The 15,988-nt window shown below is 46.0% G+C and overlaps 1 protein-coding gene across 2 annotated transcripts in view; it reads left to right on the top strand.

Moving 5' to 3' along the window:
* Positions 1-987: 987 nt before the first annotated feature.
* The window catches only part of LRRC8D (leucine rich repeat containing 8 VRAC subunit D), a 52,508-nt gene continuing 37,507 nt past the window's right edge, over positions 988-15,988 (top strand). The window contains exons 1-2 of one of the 2 annotated variants that reach the window (XM_086753858.1): positions 988-1,189; positions 12,727-12,866. The gene's annotated coding sequence lies outside the window, so the exon portion shown is untranslated. Of the gene's footprint in view, positions 1,190-1,924; positions 1,996-12,726; positions 12,867-15,988 lie in introns of those variants that run through there. The other variant, XM_086753859.1, reaches the window with a different exon arrangement.

Genomic DNA, 15,988 nt, shown 5'->3' with positions numbered 1-15,988 from the left:
AGATACATCTTACAGTTATTTAGATCAGGAGGTCTGATTAAAAATGGATCTAAAAACATAAAGGGGAGATTCTCAGTCATTAAGGGGCCATGAAGCTATTGTGAACAAGCACCTAAGAATCATTTGCCATCTCCTCCAGTTCCTAGAAATCATGGGGATGAAGCAAAATTTGGAAGACGAGCCAGTACTTTTTAAAAATTGCATTCTCGATGAAGTTCAGTATAGTTTCAAAAGTAACAGGTCACACCCAGTTCTAGTTAAAAAACCAAAGTCTCGTCACTTGTCAGGTCAGCCTGGAAGAAAGACTTAGGAATGTTGGTGCCCTTTCAGTTTAAGGAGGAAAGAAAAGTTTCTGATGGATTTTGGGATAAGGACCAGGTTCAGTTTGGCTCCTCCCGCCATCTGCCGTTTCTGGCTCTCTAAAGGGCTCGAGACAGACGCAAGAAAACGAACTTTTTTTTTTTTTTCAGATGATACTTTAATAATTAAAACACGTAATTTGAACTTGTCGCTCTTTTGTTTACCTCCCGTACTACACGTCATTCACCTGCACAACGAGAACAAGCCACGGCCGCTTCTGACAGGCGTTTCGCTCTTACCGGCGCCCCCAGACGCGCGGCGCGGTGCGGTGCGGTGCGCTGCTCGCCGCACACGCCGCTCGGGGTTGGCTCGGGTCCCCCTTACAGCCCCCTCACCCCGCTCCCGGCCGTGCCGCTGCGCCCCACGGGCGGGGCCGAGCCCGGGGGCGGAGGGGGGAGGCCGGGCGGTGCACGGCGCGCAACGGCCCGCAGGCACCTGAGCGCGGCGGCTGCGCGGGGGGCGAGCGGGCGGGCGGGGCCGGCGCGGCCCGCCCCTCACATGCGCGGCGCGGCGGGAGCCATTGGCCGCCGCGGGGGCGCCGGGCGGTGCTCTGTGCCGCGGGGCCGGCTCTCGCCGCCGGCAGCCGGTGCTGTCCGTGCGCCGAGCCATGCGGGTGCGCGCCGCATGCGGAGAGCGCGTTGCAGGGAGCTGCTAGGAGCCGAGCCCGTCCGGCCCGGCCTCCCCCTCCCGCCCAGCGCCGTCGCCCGCATGGCAGCGCCACGGGAGTGACCGTCACGGAGAAGGACTGCGTCCCCACGGCCCGGCTCAGCTCGGTTCGGCGCGGCTGGGCGGCTCTCGGGGTCCCCCAGCCCGTGGGGCCCTCCCTGAGGTGAGGCGAGCGCGGAGCCGGCGGGAGGCGGCGGAGGGGCCGCGGGGGAGGGGGCGGCACCGGCACCCCCGCGTTTCCCTCACTGCGCTTTACCGTCGCGCTTGCCTGTTTGTTCCCCCCTCCCCCCCGCCCCCCTTTTTTCTGCCTTCGGAAGGATCTGGGTTGGTTTCTTTGCGTGGCGGCCCGCGCCGGTGTGCCCCGGGGGCACCTCGCAGCCTTGGCGCGGCTGTGACTGGGCTGCGCATCCACGCGGGACGTGACCGCCTGTGCGGGGGGCGAGCGGGAGCGCGGCTGTAAGAAGCGACCCCCATTCGCGGCCGGCGGTGCCAAAGCTGCGCGGGGCCCGCCCGCCGCCCGTGTCTTTTGTACGGGGTCAGCGGTGCCTGGCGCCGCACCACGCGCAGGTTAAAGCGGTCTAAACCGGTCAATAAAACCCATCTTCGGGACAAAACCAGCTCGTGTCAGAGCATCGTCTGTGTTTGTTCGAGGCACCTCTCCGCCCTTCCCCCTGCTCCCCGAAACGTGGCGATACCGGCTGCTGCTCCTTGAGGATCCCCCAGCCTGGCACAGCGGCTCCTCTGTCTTGCAACCTCCATTCCCCGCCTCCCCCCCCCGTCCCCGTTACGGGTGCTGCCACTGCTGCGAGACAAACGCGAATTCAGGCTCGGAGAGCGTGTGACTGGGCCAGCATCCTTCGGGGAGACTGGTCCGCGGTCGGCGGGGGGATGCGGGCTGGGCGATCGCAGCATGCCCGCACCCCGTGGCAGTTTCTCCTCTGGACGCTCCCAGTGTGTCAGAGCCGTGAGGTAGGTTACTCAGACTTGAAAATGGAGGACGGTAGTGGTAACCAGGCTGTTGTTTGGTAGAAAAAGTCTCGGCAGTACTTCCTGTAATGGTGGTGCTGAAAGTGATGTTGTACTTGGCTTAGCTGCTGGTGCGGAGACCAAAACATCTTCAGTACTAGCTTTGGGGTACCTACTGCTCGTAAGCGTTGTGAGTTACAGCTTTAAAAAAAAAAAATGTAGAGAAGCATTTTGTTTTTTGCAGCATTATGTCTGTCAGCCGGGATAGGAAAGGATCGTCTTTTCTGCCTCTAAAACTGGAGGTGGGGAATGGCTATGCCCCCTTGTTTGGGAAAGAAGGCTTTAGGATGTAAGAATTTTGCAGGAACAGCGTTGAGATTCTGATCCCACAGCTCTGAGCTACCAAAAAAAGCACTCTCATCCCAGATGGGGTAGCTAAGTCTTTTTCTCTGTGTCTTCCCTCTCTTTTGTTTTTTCCTCCCCTCTTCCTGGTGGCAGAGGAAACCCCCTTTCTTCAAACTTTGGGTAAGGATTGGTAGTGTAGAAGGTTAGTGTTATTTGCTCTTGATTGCCATCTTAAAATTAATTCACCAAGCCTTGCTCAGAGGCCAGGATCCTGTTCATTCTTTGTGATTTACAAATCCCCTATAAACCTTTTATTGTGAGCTGAAACTGATTTATGAGGTCCTGACCTAGGAATATGCTACTGTGGCTGTATTTTCTGTGCTGTACACAATTTTCTCCTATGTTTCTGAGCATACAGTGCCTTTATAGTAAACTTACTTGGTGCTTTGTCTGTATCATACTTCATGTGAAGAACACTTGTCTGTTATGTCTACTGTATCTCTTTTCTTGAACATAATAAGTAGGGAATATTTAAATAGATATTGTTATTTGCAATCGAGATTACTTTATTACATGAGGTAACATGGGGAAAGAAGCAGCATTAAGTGGTAATTTATTTTGTAAGATCCAGATATGCAGAGCAGATATCTGTACCAGTCCTGACATCCTGGGGAGGGACAGTAATCTGTCCAGCGTGTTCAGACCTGGAGGAGGAATTCTGAAGCGGCAGCACCAGCAGTGGAGAAAGTCTGCGTGCTGCCGTCACAGGAAGGTAATTATTAATAGGAGCAAACCTGTATAATAACAATGCAAAGAGAGTGAAAGCACTTAAGCGCTTGCTGTGGAAAGGTTAACTGGTGTACGTTGCACTAACACGTAGCTGTGCATGTGGAATATAGTTCTTGTATTCCGGTTCTTTCTTAGCCCTGAGTTCCTGCCGCCTCAGGCAAGCCTCTTCCATAGCACTAGGTAGGTGGTGGGATGGAGATACCACAGCTGCATGTCCTGTTTATGGACAGGTTTCTTCACTACCTGTCTGGAGAGTGAGGAAAAAAGCGAATGCTGCTGGTGATACGCTTGCAATAGGTCCTGCTGGTGACAGGTGGGTAAGAAAATAGTGGAGAAAAGGGTACGTACATCCCTGTGGTCAAAAGCGCTTGCAACCATGTGTGTTATGGCTTGGTGCAGTGTTACAAGAAATTGCTGTAGTGAAATTTCCTACCTTGAAGTTCTTTTAATTTCTCCAGGTCTTCCCGCTCCTGCTGTGTATTGAGGTCCCATTCAAAGTCTGCTGAAGCCAGTGGGAGTAAGTGGATTTTGAATCAGGTCTCGTACCATTGGCTGAGTTTCTTTCCCCCCTTGCATTCTCTGATGGCACTGGCTGCTGTGTCAGTTCCTCCTTTGGCTTTGTACTGGTGGGATGGCTTGGGATGTCTTGCAGGCAGAGTGCTGACACAGCACCTCAGCCCAGAGTCTCCTTTTGCTTTCTCCTGCGCCTCTAAGAGCCAGAGTGGAGTTTTGATACAGGTACATGGACGCTGAGATCACTGAGGATGAATTAGTGTCCTGAGGCTTACAGCGTTTAGTCAGTGTGGGGCTCGTGATGACTGTTTTACTAAGAAGTAGCTTGACACACAAATGACGTCATGAGGGAACCTAGTAAACTAGTTTCTCAACTGAATGCAAACAAAAGGGAGCTCCAGAGTTAGTATTTTGCCAAATAATGCACTCTGAAGGTTTTTCCTTTCCTTTCAAAAAAGCAATCTGTCTTCCAACTAATAAAATTGCTATAGATACCTAAATATTCATAAAACACAATTAACAGTATTTATGTTTATACTCAAACGTTACTATGTAAAGTGGAAAGAACAAAATGTGTTATTTCAGTTCCAGCTGTTTAAATTTCTCCATTTCTTCCTAGTGTTAAAATGAGACCACACAGTTCTCCTTTTGTGTGTGTTTTTCCCTTTCTTTCTGTTTGATTTTATTTATTCATTTATTTATTATATCCTAGTCCCCCCAAAAAGTTATAGATATATTAAGAAAAATGGAAATAGTTTTCTTCAGAAACCTCACGTTTAGATAAAGAGTTGTCTGTGCTTTTGCATAACTGACACTTCAAACATTTTTTTCTTTTTTTTATAAGAAGCAGTGAAAAGTCTGTGGCCTTCACCATGCAAAGACTTGTGCACATGGCTAATTTTGCATGCATGTATAGTCTCTTGAGTACGCACGCGTGTGTAAGGCTCTCTGAGGTCACAGTGAAGGTACTTGATCTTGCAAGTGTTTCTTCCTGGCTGTGATGCTGAGGTGCTGTGGGCCTGCACTTGTAAGTGTTTGGCAGACAAGGGCTGAAATACAGAGAAAGATGTTTGTGAAATACAGTTTTCTAGCAACACAAGCATTGTATTTGTAAAAGTGATTGTAATTAGTGTTTCAGAGCTATTCTGTGCCTCTTACCTTGAGAAGACTTTGAGCTGTGGTTTTTTCAAAGTTTGACTTGCTTGCATTGGGGATGAGTTTGGCTCGAGATCTTTTAGTGTAAGCAAATTGAGTGCATTTGTCTTTTAACCATGTAACAAAGAATAGGTACTGATTGCTTGCCAAACAATTTTTTCCCTCAGAGATTCCAAACAAATTTAGGAAAGAACAAAGCCAGTATTTCTAGTGTTTAACTTCTTGAGAATCATCTTAGGATTTGGCATGTTAAAAAGGAAAGTGCGTCACAAGTCAAGTTGGCACTTTCTAATACCATCAGTAATACTCATTTCCACATCATTAATTTTAGCTGACACTGCTTCAATCTTTCTCTCACCACAAATTTCTTTAATTAAAATAATTGAAGCTCTTTGCACTTATTTCTATATTCTCTTTGGCTGTGTTCTTCCAGTCTTGCAAGAACAGGTTTCTGTCCTCCTTCAGGAAATGGACAGGAGGAGAAGCTCGAAAACCTTCACATAGCAGCTGCCAGAGCATTCAGGGAGATATCCTTGGAAGGAGAAAGCTTGCTTTCTTGGAATCAAGCCAGCAAAATGCCACTTTTGCCCAACACTTAAAGGCAAGCAGTAGTGTGGGAAGAGAGTATGGCTGCACCAAGGACCTGTTTGTTGGCACTGTTTTAAAAGAAATACTGTCCCTTTTCTTCTTCCTCCTCTTTAAGTATAAATCAGGATATCAAAATACGTTGCTCATGTAGTGTCAAAACTGTTGCTACCTATAATTTTCCTTCTTTCCACTTAAGCTCTTTCTTCAAAAGTGATTTGTTCTAGGACTGAAGTAGTTATGGTATTCAAGACACCAGAAAAGAATTGTGGTGTAAAGTACAGCTATCCTTAGGGGAGGAGGAAAGCTATTTGTTGATAAGACTTTTTTCTTTTCAGAGCCCCTTTTCTTGGTGAAGGTAACTCTGACGAAGAAGCAGGAAAAAAAACTAACCAGGCTGAAAGCATGTGGCAGCCAGCAGTGGGTGAGAATAGCAATCACCTTTATTCAAGATGGTCCTGCGTTTTGTATTGTCTGGTCAACAGAAAAAATACATGGTCTGTTTCTTGTGACTTGCCTTGCTCCTTCTTAGTGTTTAAAAACAAACAAAAAACAAAACAAAACAAAAAAAAAAAAACCAAACCCCACAACATCTCTGTATATGGTCTTTTTGTTAAAAGTTAGGCATCTCAGCTCTTCTGTCTTAGGAAGGTCTGCTTTGAAGACCAGGAAAAGGCAATGGAAGATTTCTCGGACCCGAGGGGCGGGCATTAACAGATAATTAAGTGTTGTTGCTACCTTTTCCTATCAAACTTATCAAACTGTTTGCTGTGCATTTAAATTTGAAAAAAAAAGATGCACAATTTTCCAACTGGAGTTTTAAAATGCCTCTCTATTCACTTGCTGAGGATTTTTCCGTCTGAGTCGTGTCTCCTGATGATTTCCCTTGTTTGTCAAGGCTGTGGGTAGGGCTGCTTAAATACAGGTGTCTGTTGCTGTTTTAGATGTCTTACCTGTGACATTCATGTGGAGCTGGTAAATACAATGAGACCTACAGCAAACAGTGTCCTGGAGCATCTTCTGGAGACCAGTGATGCTCTAGATGAGCCCTTTCCCTAGAGTCATCTAAGGAAAGATGTGTGAAGATACAGAAAGGAAAAAACAAACACGAAGGTTCTTTTTTATAGCCTGTGCAGTGAAGCAGCAAGGCAGGCTCCTACTCGCCCTCGTGTAACCTAATGGCTACAAAGCCACAGCCAAGATGCAGAACGGAGGGACTTCATTCTTTGCAAGTCAGCACTGAGGTCAATTTCTCTCTAAAAGGTGTTCCTGGTTGCCTTGGGTGCTGTGAAAGCCAGAGTTGCTGCACCTCTAGTGTTTTCAAGTCTGGCCAATGCCACAGATATCAACATGCCCGCTAAAAGCAGCATTGGTTTTTTGGGTGAATTTTGTTTGAAGCACTTTATTCTTGCCGCAGTGATTTTCCAACTTGAGATTATAGCTCTAAGGAGAAAACAAGTGCATAGGATGTGTGTATGAATATGTGTCTGTTCTTCAGCCATCGCAGGGTAGGAAGGAAAGGAAACTTAAGAGACTTTCAACTGGTGTGAGTAGTTGTATAGAGACCACCCAGGCCTGGAATAACCCTAATGCAGGCGTGCCGAAGTGTGTGTGCTGGAGACGGAGGCAGTTCTATAATCTTGCAGTACCATAAGGTCAAAAGAAAAGGAGGTAACCCCAGGGAGATCTTTCATATACCTTGATGTGCACACTTTCAATGTTGATTTTGTTATATTTTGCCAACAAAAACTATAGTTTGTTGTCTATTTGAAATACACTGATTAAAAAACCGAGCTTATACAACACTGATTTGCTAATCATTGAAAATAACCTTTCAGTTCAAAAGCTTGCCCTGTGAATATTAATATTTTATACAGAAATACTATGTAATAGACATTTTGTCGCCTTTGCAGTCCTGCAAAGAGGAACATATTGCTAAGCTGATGTCATTTGAATTGTTCAGTATAAATTTGTCCACTAAACCAATGCAAGTGTCGGTGAATGATTAAAAAAAAAGCCCATCTTGCATATTTGTACATAGTGCTTTGTGTACAGATTGTGGAAAGGGAGGATAGGAGTTACTTTAGTCTGACAGTCTCTGCGCTAAAACTTGAGTGAGAAGTGTGAAAGGCAGTGCAGTAGCTTGCTTTGTTTTCAGGCACCACTATGGCTACGAACACTTTCCACATGCATTAGCAATTGCCTTCATCAAAGATGCACGGAGGAACCAGACTTCACGCTTAATCTGACTGGTGTTTAAAAATACAAACTGAGAAGTCTATATACAAGGCTCCTCTCCATGGCCGCCATCCAGAAACTTTTATGTACTTGATTTCTGTCTAATTAAATTAAGAAATAAAGCCTAAACTACCTAGCTTAGAAGAAGAACTGACAAAAGGGAAGTGAAACTTCTCAGGCATTTGAGTTTTTTTTTAAGTAATGTTTGCTCTTTTATAACCCGTACTAAATTTCTTCACTGTTTCACCTCCTTGGCGTTGTTAGCATAAAGAAAGGGAAGACTGGCTTCATAGTTTTGCTCCTCTCCTTTCCTCTCCCTCTGACAACAAATCTGTTGGCTCTTGAAACAAGGAAGTGGAGGAATGCAGATACACTTTCTGCAGCACCAGCGAGCATTTGTGTGAGCTCGGTCACTGCTGGTGCTCCGATGGAAAGTGGGTAGGAAAATGTCTAACAGGAGAATTGTGGGAGAAGAGTGGTTCTTGGAAAAAAGAGTGGACTGAGAATGAGACAGAATTGTACTAATAGTGAATCAGGAAAACAAAAAATGCAGTGGTTTGGACAAGACTCTGTTTCCAGTGGTTAAAATTTGTGGTTACACTTTGTTTATTTTTAGCATAATTTGATTTAGGATGTACCTAGATTGAAAGGTGAATTTAAGAGTGTCCTTATTAGCATCAATCAGTTTAACCAAAGCAGATTTTAAAGAAAGAAACTACTGGGGCCAGGGTTGCAGGAGAACAGAAGTAGTAAAGCCAGAAAATTAAAAACATGAGAGGCATGCAGAAATACAAAAGAAAATACTAACAATGTGGCAAAAGAAAGGAGATAACAAAATTGTTGAGATAAGTATGGGTAAATATAAAAGAAAATCTTAAAGCATGAAGCTGTATGTACTGTTCTGCGTGTGGAAAGTGTATCAGTTCTGTTGCTTTGAGGGAGCCTCATCTCCACAAACAGGGCTTTCTCTCAGGTCACAGCTGAATGGCCAAGTTCTCCCAGTTTGCAATCAGCTTCAGAGCGTGATGCAAAGTAATACAGACCCCTGTGTGGACATATGTATTCGTTATGGCAAATTTAACAGGCGCCTATAAACTTACAGATTGAATTGGTACAAGCCTTGTTTTGGCTGAATAGTTTTGCAGCTGCCTGATTTGTGTTGTAAAATCGCGCTCTGTCCATGTGTGCGGTGGCCCAGAGCAGCCTGGTCACAACCAGCATGCAGCTGGCCAGCGCAAGAACTGAGTGCTCCTTGTCTGCTCTTTCTTTTCTGAATGAAAAGAAATTTTCTTATTGCTTGTGGATCAAACAATGGGTTACCTGTTGCACTGGGAAATCCTGCCTGCTTGCCCAGCAAGGTTTGATCTGTTAATGCCTTGGTTATATTCCTGCCTTCTGCAACAGAAGAGAGGAAGCACACAGCCCCTGTCTTGTGGAGAGGGGAACAGGAGGTGGCTGTGAAGAGAAGGGAAGAATTGCAGGGAGCTCCTGAAATAAAGTGGGTGTTGGGTGGCATGTGAAAAGCTGCAGTGAGGCCCTGGCATGGACAATGAACTCCGCAGGGAGCAGCAGCGGGATCCTGTGGGCTCCCATGGAGTAGGAGCAATGCCTAAGGTGCTTTCCGAAGAGAGCGTGGTTTCAAGACCAGCTGGAGCAAATTTGAAGCTCATGCTACTGTTGAAAGGGGAAGTCCTGCCTTCCTGCCCACCCGCCTCTGCCTTGGTGGGGCAGGACGCTGCTCCCAGGCTCACACCAGCGGAGAGGGTGGGCGAGTATCCGGGGGGGCAACCGCTCTCTTCAGCAGCAGGGTGGCCACAAATCAGCTTAGGCTGATGGCGAAACCTCCCTCAGAGATAGTGACAAAATCTGGTGTTTATCTGGTTAGGTTACATTCTGCTTTTGACAATGCTTCTACAGTAGGTTTCTGTGCTAGTTTGAGGTTTTTCTCCTCTCTTGATGGCATGACGTTTTTCCTGTGCGGTGGTTTGTTGTTTTTCTTACGCAGCAACAAGGGAGGAAGATCGTGTTTTAACCAAAGTGATTGTCAAATGTCTGATGTTGGCTGGGTACTTGGAGATAAATGTAGAACTGAGAATTATTTAGTTGTGCTGAAATTAAACCTCTAATATCTGGAACTGCTTCACTTTATTAGTTGTGGGGTTTTTTTTTTTCCCCCACTATCTCTACTTCTTCACCAAAATACTGTAATCTCCTTCCTTCTCCTTTCTTAGCAGAATTCATAATAATTTGCTCTGTATGTGCATCGTCTGTTTGGGTTTTTTTTTCCACTCTGTTAGCAATGATTGTTTCCCTGTTAAATGCAACCCCTGTTAAGTGCAACAGAAATAATGATTTCTTGAGTGGACAAGATGTTTGATCAAGTGACACTACAAATGAAAGCAGCCACATGTAGGCTACAGTGTATAGGATGTGGCATTTGGAGGTTGCACGTATTATGCCTGAAGCGCCTGGCTGTGATTCAGATAAAATTGGCAGAGAGTGATGCCAAGACCCCAGTGTAAATGGAGTATAAGTCTTTCCCTATGCTGAAGTGGCCTGAAAGAAAAGAGAACGATTAAAGGGAATGGGTGCCAGAGGGGACTAGGCTGTAAGAGAAGGGGTACATGTGCTCCTTATTTAATCTCCTTCGTACCCACTGGCCCACATACTGAGTCTATAACAGAGTGGGTGTGTGTTCTTGTATCAGAGCAGATGTTTCTGTAAGTAAGACGTTGCTTTGTTTTAATAAATTGAGATTGTCACTTCAAAAATGGGAGTCGGAGCTGAGGGAAGAAGCACAAAGAGAGAATTCTTCAAATGGGATTTGGAGCAAAATACAGGAGGATTTCTGTGGCAAAAGCTGCAGGGAGGATTCCTTCACTGGTTTTGGCTCTGCCCAAGCATCTACTTCTACTGATATGATTTACGTGAGAATTTCTGCTTTAGTATCTTTTTTTTTTTAAAAAAAAAAACCAAAACCAAAATCTTATGAATGCAGTTTTTCCATTTGTTCCCCTGCACCTCTCTTCTATGTATGTTCCAACTCCTGTGCTCATCTGTCCTGGGAAGGGGAGGGTGGTGGTGATAGACCTTAGCAGCCTTTTAGATTGTGATGGAGCTCTTGAAGACAAGCTGTCCTCCTCTTCCTTACCAAGTGTGGTGGTGGTATTTGGCCTCTGTTGACATCTTTCCATAAAAGCTGATGTATTTTCAAAAAGCACAGCCCTCCTACTTTGGAGATGGGAACTGCCTTTGCCTTCTGTTTTCAAAAACTGTGGCCCTTGGGTTGGCTGCTGAGGAGGGGTTGGAGGGCATGGCGAGCTCTGCCTAGGCCCTTCTTATGTGGGTCTCTGACCTTGTGAAAAAAGGTTACAGAAACAGCCAGGGTGAACGGCCCTGTGGCTATGAGAGTGTTTTCTGTCAGAGCTCAAGCATGATCCAAAGGTCTGTTCTGAACCCGCTTGCAATAGGTCTTCGTCAGAGCTTTTTTCCCTCTGTGTATTTAAAAAAACAACTGTCTCTGAAACCTCTGGCTTCAGGAGGGATTTACTTCTCCTGAGACCACTTGACCACCACAAACTCTTCGAAGGAGCGAAGTCTTTAAGATGTATATTTGGCCATGTGTTCCCTGTCTCCTTATCCTGGATCTCTACCACTAAGAAGAAACCTGGAGCAGCAGGTTCCTGTGACCTTTAAAATGCTCTCAGTGGAAAGCATGACACAGGGCTTGTTCCTGTGGGCTTCTGAGTGCCACCAGGTGCCAACTCTTAAAAGGCCTCGGAAAATAAATTAAGAAGTGTGTGTGTGTGTTGGTTTGGGTTTGTTTTTTTGTGTGGGGTTTTTTTTTTGTTTTTTTTTTTTTGTTTTTGTTTTTTTCCCCCTGCAGTGGCCTGGGAGCAGCTCAGATGGGTGAGTGCCCTGTGCTTGGCACTGGGCACAGACCCTTACGGCAGAGCAGTCTCTGCTGCAGCCACCGCCAATGTGGGAGCAATGGGCTGGCGGCTGACGCAGGGGGTGCAGCCGGTTGTCCTTGCCTTTGAGCCCGGGCTGTGGGGTGTTCCCTGTGCTGGGGGGCTGCCCCCGTTCCTGGTGGGTGCTGCTGCCTGCCGCGCTGGGCCTTGCCACCCTTGCAGTGAGCGTCCTGCTGTGCTGGCGTTTGCGCCCTGGCAGCGGTGGCCGGCAGTGCTGGGAAGGGCTGGGGCGCGCAGCAGCCCTGCTTGGGGCGCAGCCAGGGCAGGAGAGGCAGCGGCGGCGGGCGGCCTGCTGAGCATGCAGAGTCACGCGGAGTCACGGCTGTTGCTGAGGGACTTGTTTGGGTGATGAAGCAGCATCGATCTACATAGCAGCTTTCTCAGTGTTTGTTGATTGGAGGCAATTACTGTAAAATACTTGATTTATAATGAGGAATACTTAATAAACAGCAAACTAAAATAAATACTTAGGAATTACCTGCTGGAGTCTGGCTGTTTGTTTTGCTGAGCCGTTGCTCTCCATCTGTGGGCTCTGCCCTGCCCTGGATCCTGCGAGTTGTTGGCTGCGAAGGCAGCCGTGCTGGGGTCTTGGCTGGTGGCAGTGTTGGGCTAAAGGAGGAGGGGGAGAACCCCATTTCTTCTCCATTTTGCGTGTCCCGGGGATAGAAGTGTTTTCCAGAGGTATTCCAGGCAGCTCATTGACTCCAGGTGGGCTGCTTGCCTGGCATACTGCTGTAATGCGGCAGTTGAAGCACAGTCGATGCTGTGGTGTGGAGCATACGTGGTGTGCAGCTGCCACGTCAGTGGGGTCTCGTCTGGCTCTTATGGTGGCGTGGGGAAGTGGCAGCTTAGAAATAGCAGTGCTCTTGGTTAAGTTTGGATGAGCCGATATGTTTGAGAAAATGGGCAATTGCTAGTTTGAGGGATCTCCACTCTTCAAGGATAGGACAACTTGTTTAGAGTACTTCTGAAATTATTAAAATAGGGGTATGCTCAGCCCTCCCCAGAGATCAGGCACTGGTGGCAAAAGGATGACTCACTTTCTGCTTCTGTGTCACTGAGCAGCGTTTCACTGACACTCCGCTAGTGTCAACACTTCATTGGCCACTTTGATTTACAGCGGTTTGTTTTTATACAGGAAGAGTCTGTGGCGCTTGTCAAAATGAGAAAGTGACCATTAGCACCTGGCTTGGTATTCCCATCACCGGGGCCTCCTTGAGCGAGTGCTCAGCCCAGCTGAAGCCGGAGAAGGAAGGAGGAGAAGCACAGCCTGATCAGGTACTGAGCCGGGAGTGGGGAAAAGTTGTCTGATGCCAAGCTGCGGTGAAGTTGTGAATGACCATTGGTTATAAAAGTAGAGTTCTGTTCCTTAAAATGTCTTCTGAACTTATGTGATACGACAACCACATCATTTGCATCTTTCAAGTTGTCATACTTAAGAAGACTTAGGTTCATCTTGTTGTATGAAGACAGTCAGAGAAGTTCAAGGTTTTGGTTTACTGTATTAGATTTATTATTTTTTTTCTTATGTAACTGTACTTTCCAGTTTATGTGGAACTCCTGCTCCGAGGACCATGTTCTGAAAAGACTGCATATTTTTATGTACCTTTAGAGATTCCTTAAAAACAGGGCTGCTACTTATGTGTGCTTGTACAATGCTTGGGATGGCAGTGGCCTGCAGTTACCTTTTAGAGGGAGGCGTTCTTTGAAGAGGCACAGTGTTGTTCACCTTGAGTGATACTTTCTTTCCAGAAAAAACAAGAGTCTTTCCCTTAAACTGTCTCAATTTTAGTCACATTTTGATGTTATTTTTTAATTTATTGATCCAAGTGGAAACAGTGGGGTTTTGTTTAGATAATCTGTTAAGAAAACTATTCCTAATGTTCTAGGAATAATTTCCAGCTCTATCTGATTATATCTTTCCTTATGCAGTTAAAAAAGGGAAGTCCTTTTCCAGCATGCATTGGGAATCCTTCACTTTTTTGTCTTGGGAAATAAGAATCAGCCTTTATTTGATTTAACAACCAGCTTCCTGCTTCCCAAGGAAGAGACAGTGGCTCATTTGCCCGCAAACATCCCTCCTGTGGAGAGGCTTTGTTGGGGAGTTGGAGGAAAGCTAGCAGCTACTAGTAAAATAGCTGCATAGCAGGATGAAGAGGGATTACTGAAGTATTACTAGGAAATTCATGGCTGTGTGCAAGACCTTATGTACTCTACAGACAAGCTGACCTAAATTCGGCAGCCAGGCTTTACTGGTTTCTGTGTTGATGTGATGTGGCAGGCTGGATAACCTGCAGCAGATCTGGGTTTAAAAAAAAAAAGAGAGACAGAGAAGATGTACATTTGAATAGAAACACAGACAGGACAGTCTTTATAACTGTACTGAATCTGTCTTAAACTTTTTGGTTGTTTTCTAACCTACACTTTATTCTTAGTATTGAATACTTTTCTTGTAGCTAGGATGAGTCTGCATTATAAGGATGCTCATTAGGAAGAGTGGAGAGGTTGTTTACTCCTGGATGGGGAAATACATGGATGGTTTTACCCTTAAGAGGCTTTGACAGGTGGTTTGGAGTTGTGAGATAGGTTTTAGCAAAGAAATAGTGATATGTATCTTATCAGTAGTGAAACAGTTAACCCAACTGACACTTAATCGTCTCTTGTGGGGAATAGGATTAGTATCTACTTGGCATAAATTGAATGGCTTGCACTTAAGTTTTCAGGCAGTCTGTTTCTCAAGATTATACATTACACACAAAACATAACACAAAAATCCAAATAGAAAACAAAATACCATGTCTGTCAAAGTAAAGTTGGTCAGTCTGACCTGTGTGCAGAATTTTACTGCTGTTCCTTCTTGTAGGATTGTGACTTTGCAGTTTAGTTTCTGCTGGCAGAAACCTGGTGTGATGGCAGTTATTGCTTCCTCCTTTTTGCTGTAGACGTAGGCTAGACTGATGCAATGCTCTCCTTTGCCTTCACCCCTCCTGCTTGCATGCTTTCATTACTCAGTCTTGCCACTTCCTCCTGAGGTGCCCCTACGGCTACAAGAGGAGTCTTTACTGGTGCTTCTTAAACCAGGTCCTATGAAAGGAACAGTTTATGCAGGCAGAACTTTGCAGCCATTAGAAGGGTTTCTGCAGTAAGGTTTGTGCTGGTGTAGTTGGGAAACAAGAAAAAAAGTCTTGGCTGATACAGCTAAATCAGCAAAATGTTAAAAGTGTGGCCACGGGCTTTCCTGTGAAAGTGTTTTGCTTACTGTGATGGAGTGTGTATGTATATGTGAAATATACCTGTGTCTGGAAACCTCTTTCATGGGAGCATAAAATTTAAGCTCTTTTGAATTTTTTTTTTTAAGAGGAATTTCTGCAGCTGCAGAATCCTGAAGTGCCAGGGGAAATAGTGATATCCTCAAACATAGCTAGTTTATTTTGGATCGCATTTCACCGATGTACTTTTGATTTGTTTTAAGAACTACTTGTCTGTATAAGCTATTTGTTTACTATATGCACATAAGTGACGATTCCGATCCTCTTCTGGAAGTAGGAATGAAGGGACCCAAGGAAGGGTGGATTTACCTGATTATCTTCTTTCATTTCTTGTATCCTCCTTTACTGGCGTTTTGGCATGTAGCTCCTCTGTGCGGTGTAAGACAGTGTTTGTTCTCCAGAGGTAGGCAAATCTGACGGATTTGCTTGCTATGCATCAGCTCCCTCCATAAGTTAATTACAAAAATGTATTGATACCAGACTTAATGTTAGGAGGTAACCTGTCAGCTTGCTCTGATCCATTCATAGAGTAAGTGCCAGGTGTAGCTTCTGTGGATGGTCCTTTGTATTTCATGTGTTTGAACTGTGTGAGCTTGTGGCAAAGGATGAGACCGGGAGTAGCTTGCTTATGAAAATAAAATCAGTTTTTGACAAGATCAAAATCAATCTTTGACAGTGTCTACCAAAGGGCAGGCAAAAGATGCATGTCCTGAAGAGCTGTGTGTTTCAAAGTGTCCCTCAGCCTCTGGAGGAGGGTGTGCTGGTTCCAGACGTGTTGCAAATGGCAGACTTGCCTGGACGTTTGCCTACGAATCGAGTTCTAACTTAACACCAAGCTATGTTCCCGCCATCTTGTAGGGGCTCCCTGCAGGGCTGCCTGCTCACATAGAGAGTTTTATCGATGCTGGTATCAGCCATGATTGGCACGGTCGCGGCCGGTTCCAGCCAGCTCCCGAGCTGACACAGGGCCCCACTGTGTGCTGGGGGCCAGGAGACCCTGCAGGCACCGTGACCGGTGGAGGAAGCCCCACGTGCCGGCCTCGTTGCCTCCCTGCCGGGGCTAGGTACGGCGAGGGGATTGGAGAGTGAGGGCTGTTTCCCCTGTGTGTGTGTGTGATTGAATACCAGAAG

Source organism: Chlamydotis macqueenii, chromosome 8 (assembly GCF_036417535.1).
Source record: "Chlamydotis macqueenii isolate bChlMac1 chromosome 8, bChlMac1.mat, whole genome shotgun sequence".
Taxonomy (NCBI): Eukaryota; Metazoa; Chordata; class Aves; order Otidiformes; family Otididae; genus Chlamydotis; species Chlamydotis macqueenii.
Note: the sequence above shows the minus strand (reverse complement) of the source record. Positions and strands in the feature narration are given on the sequence as shown.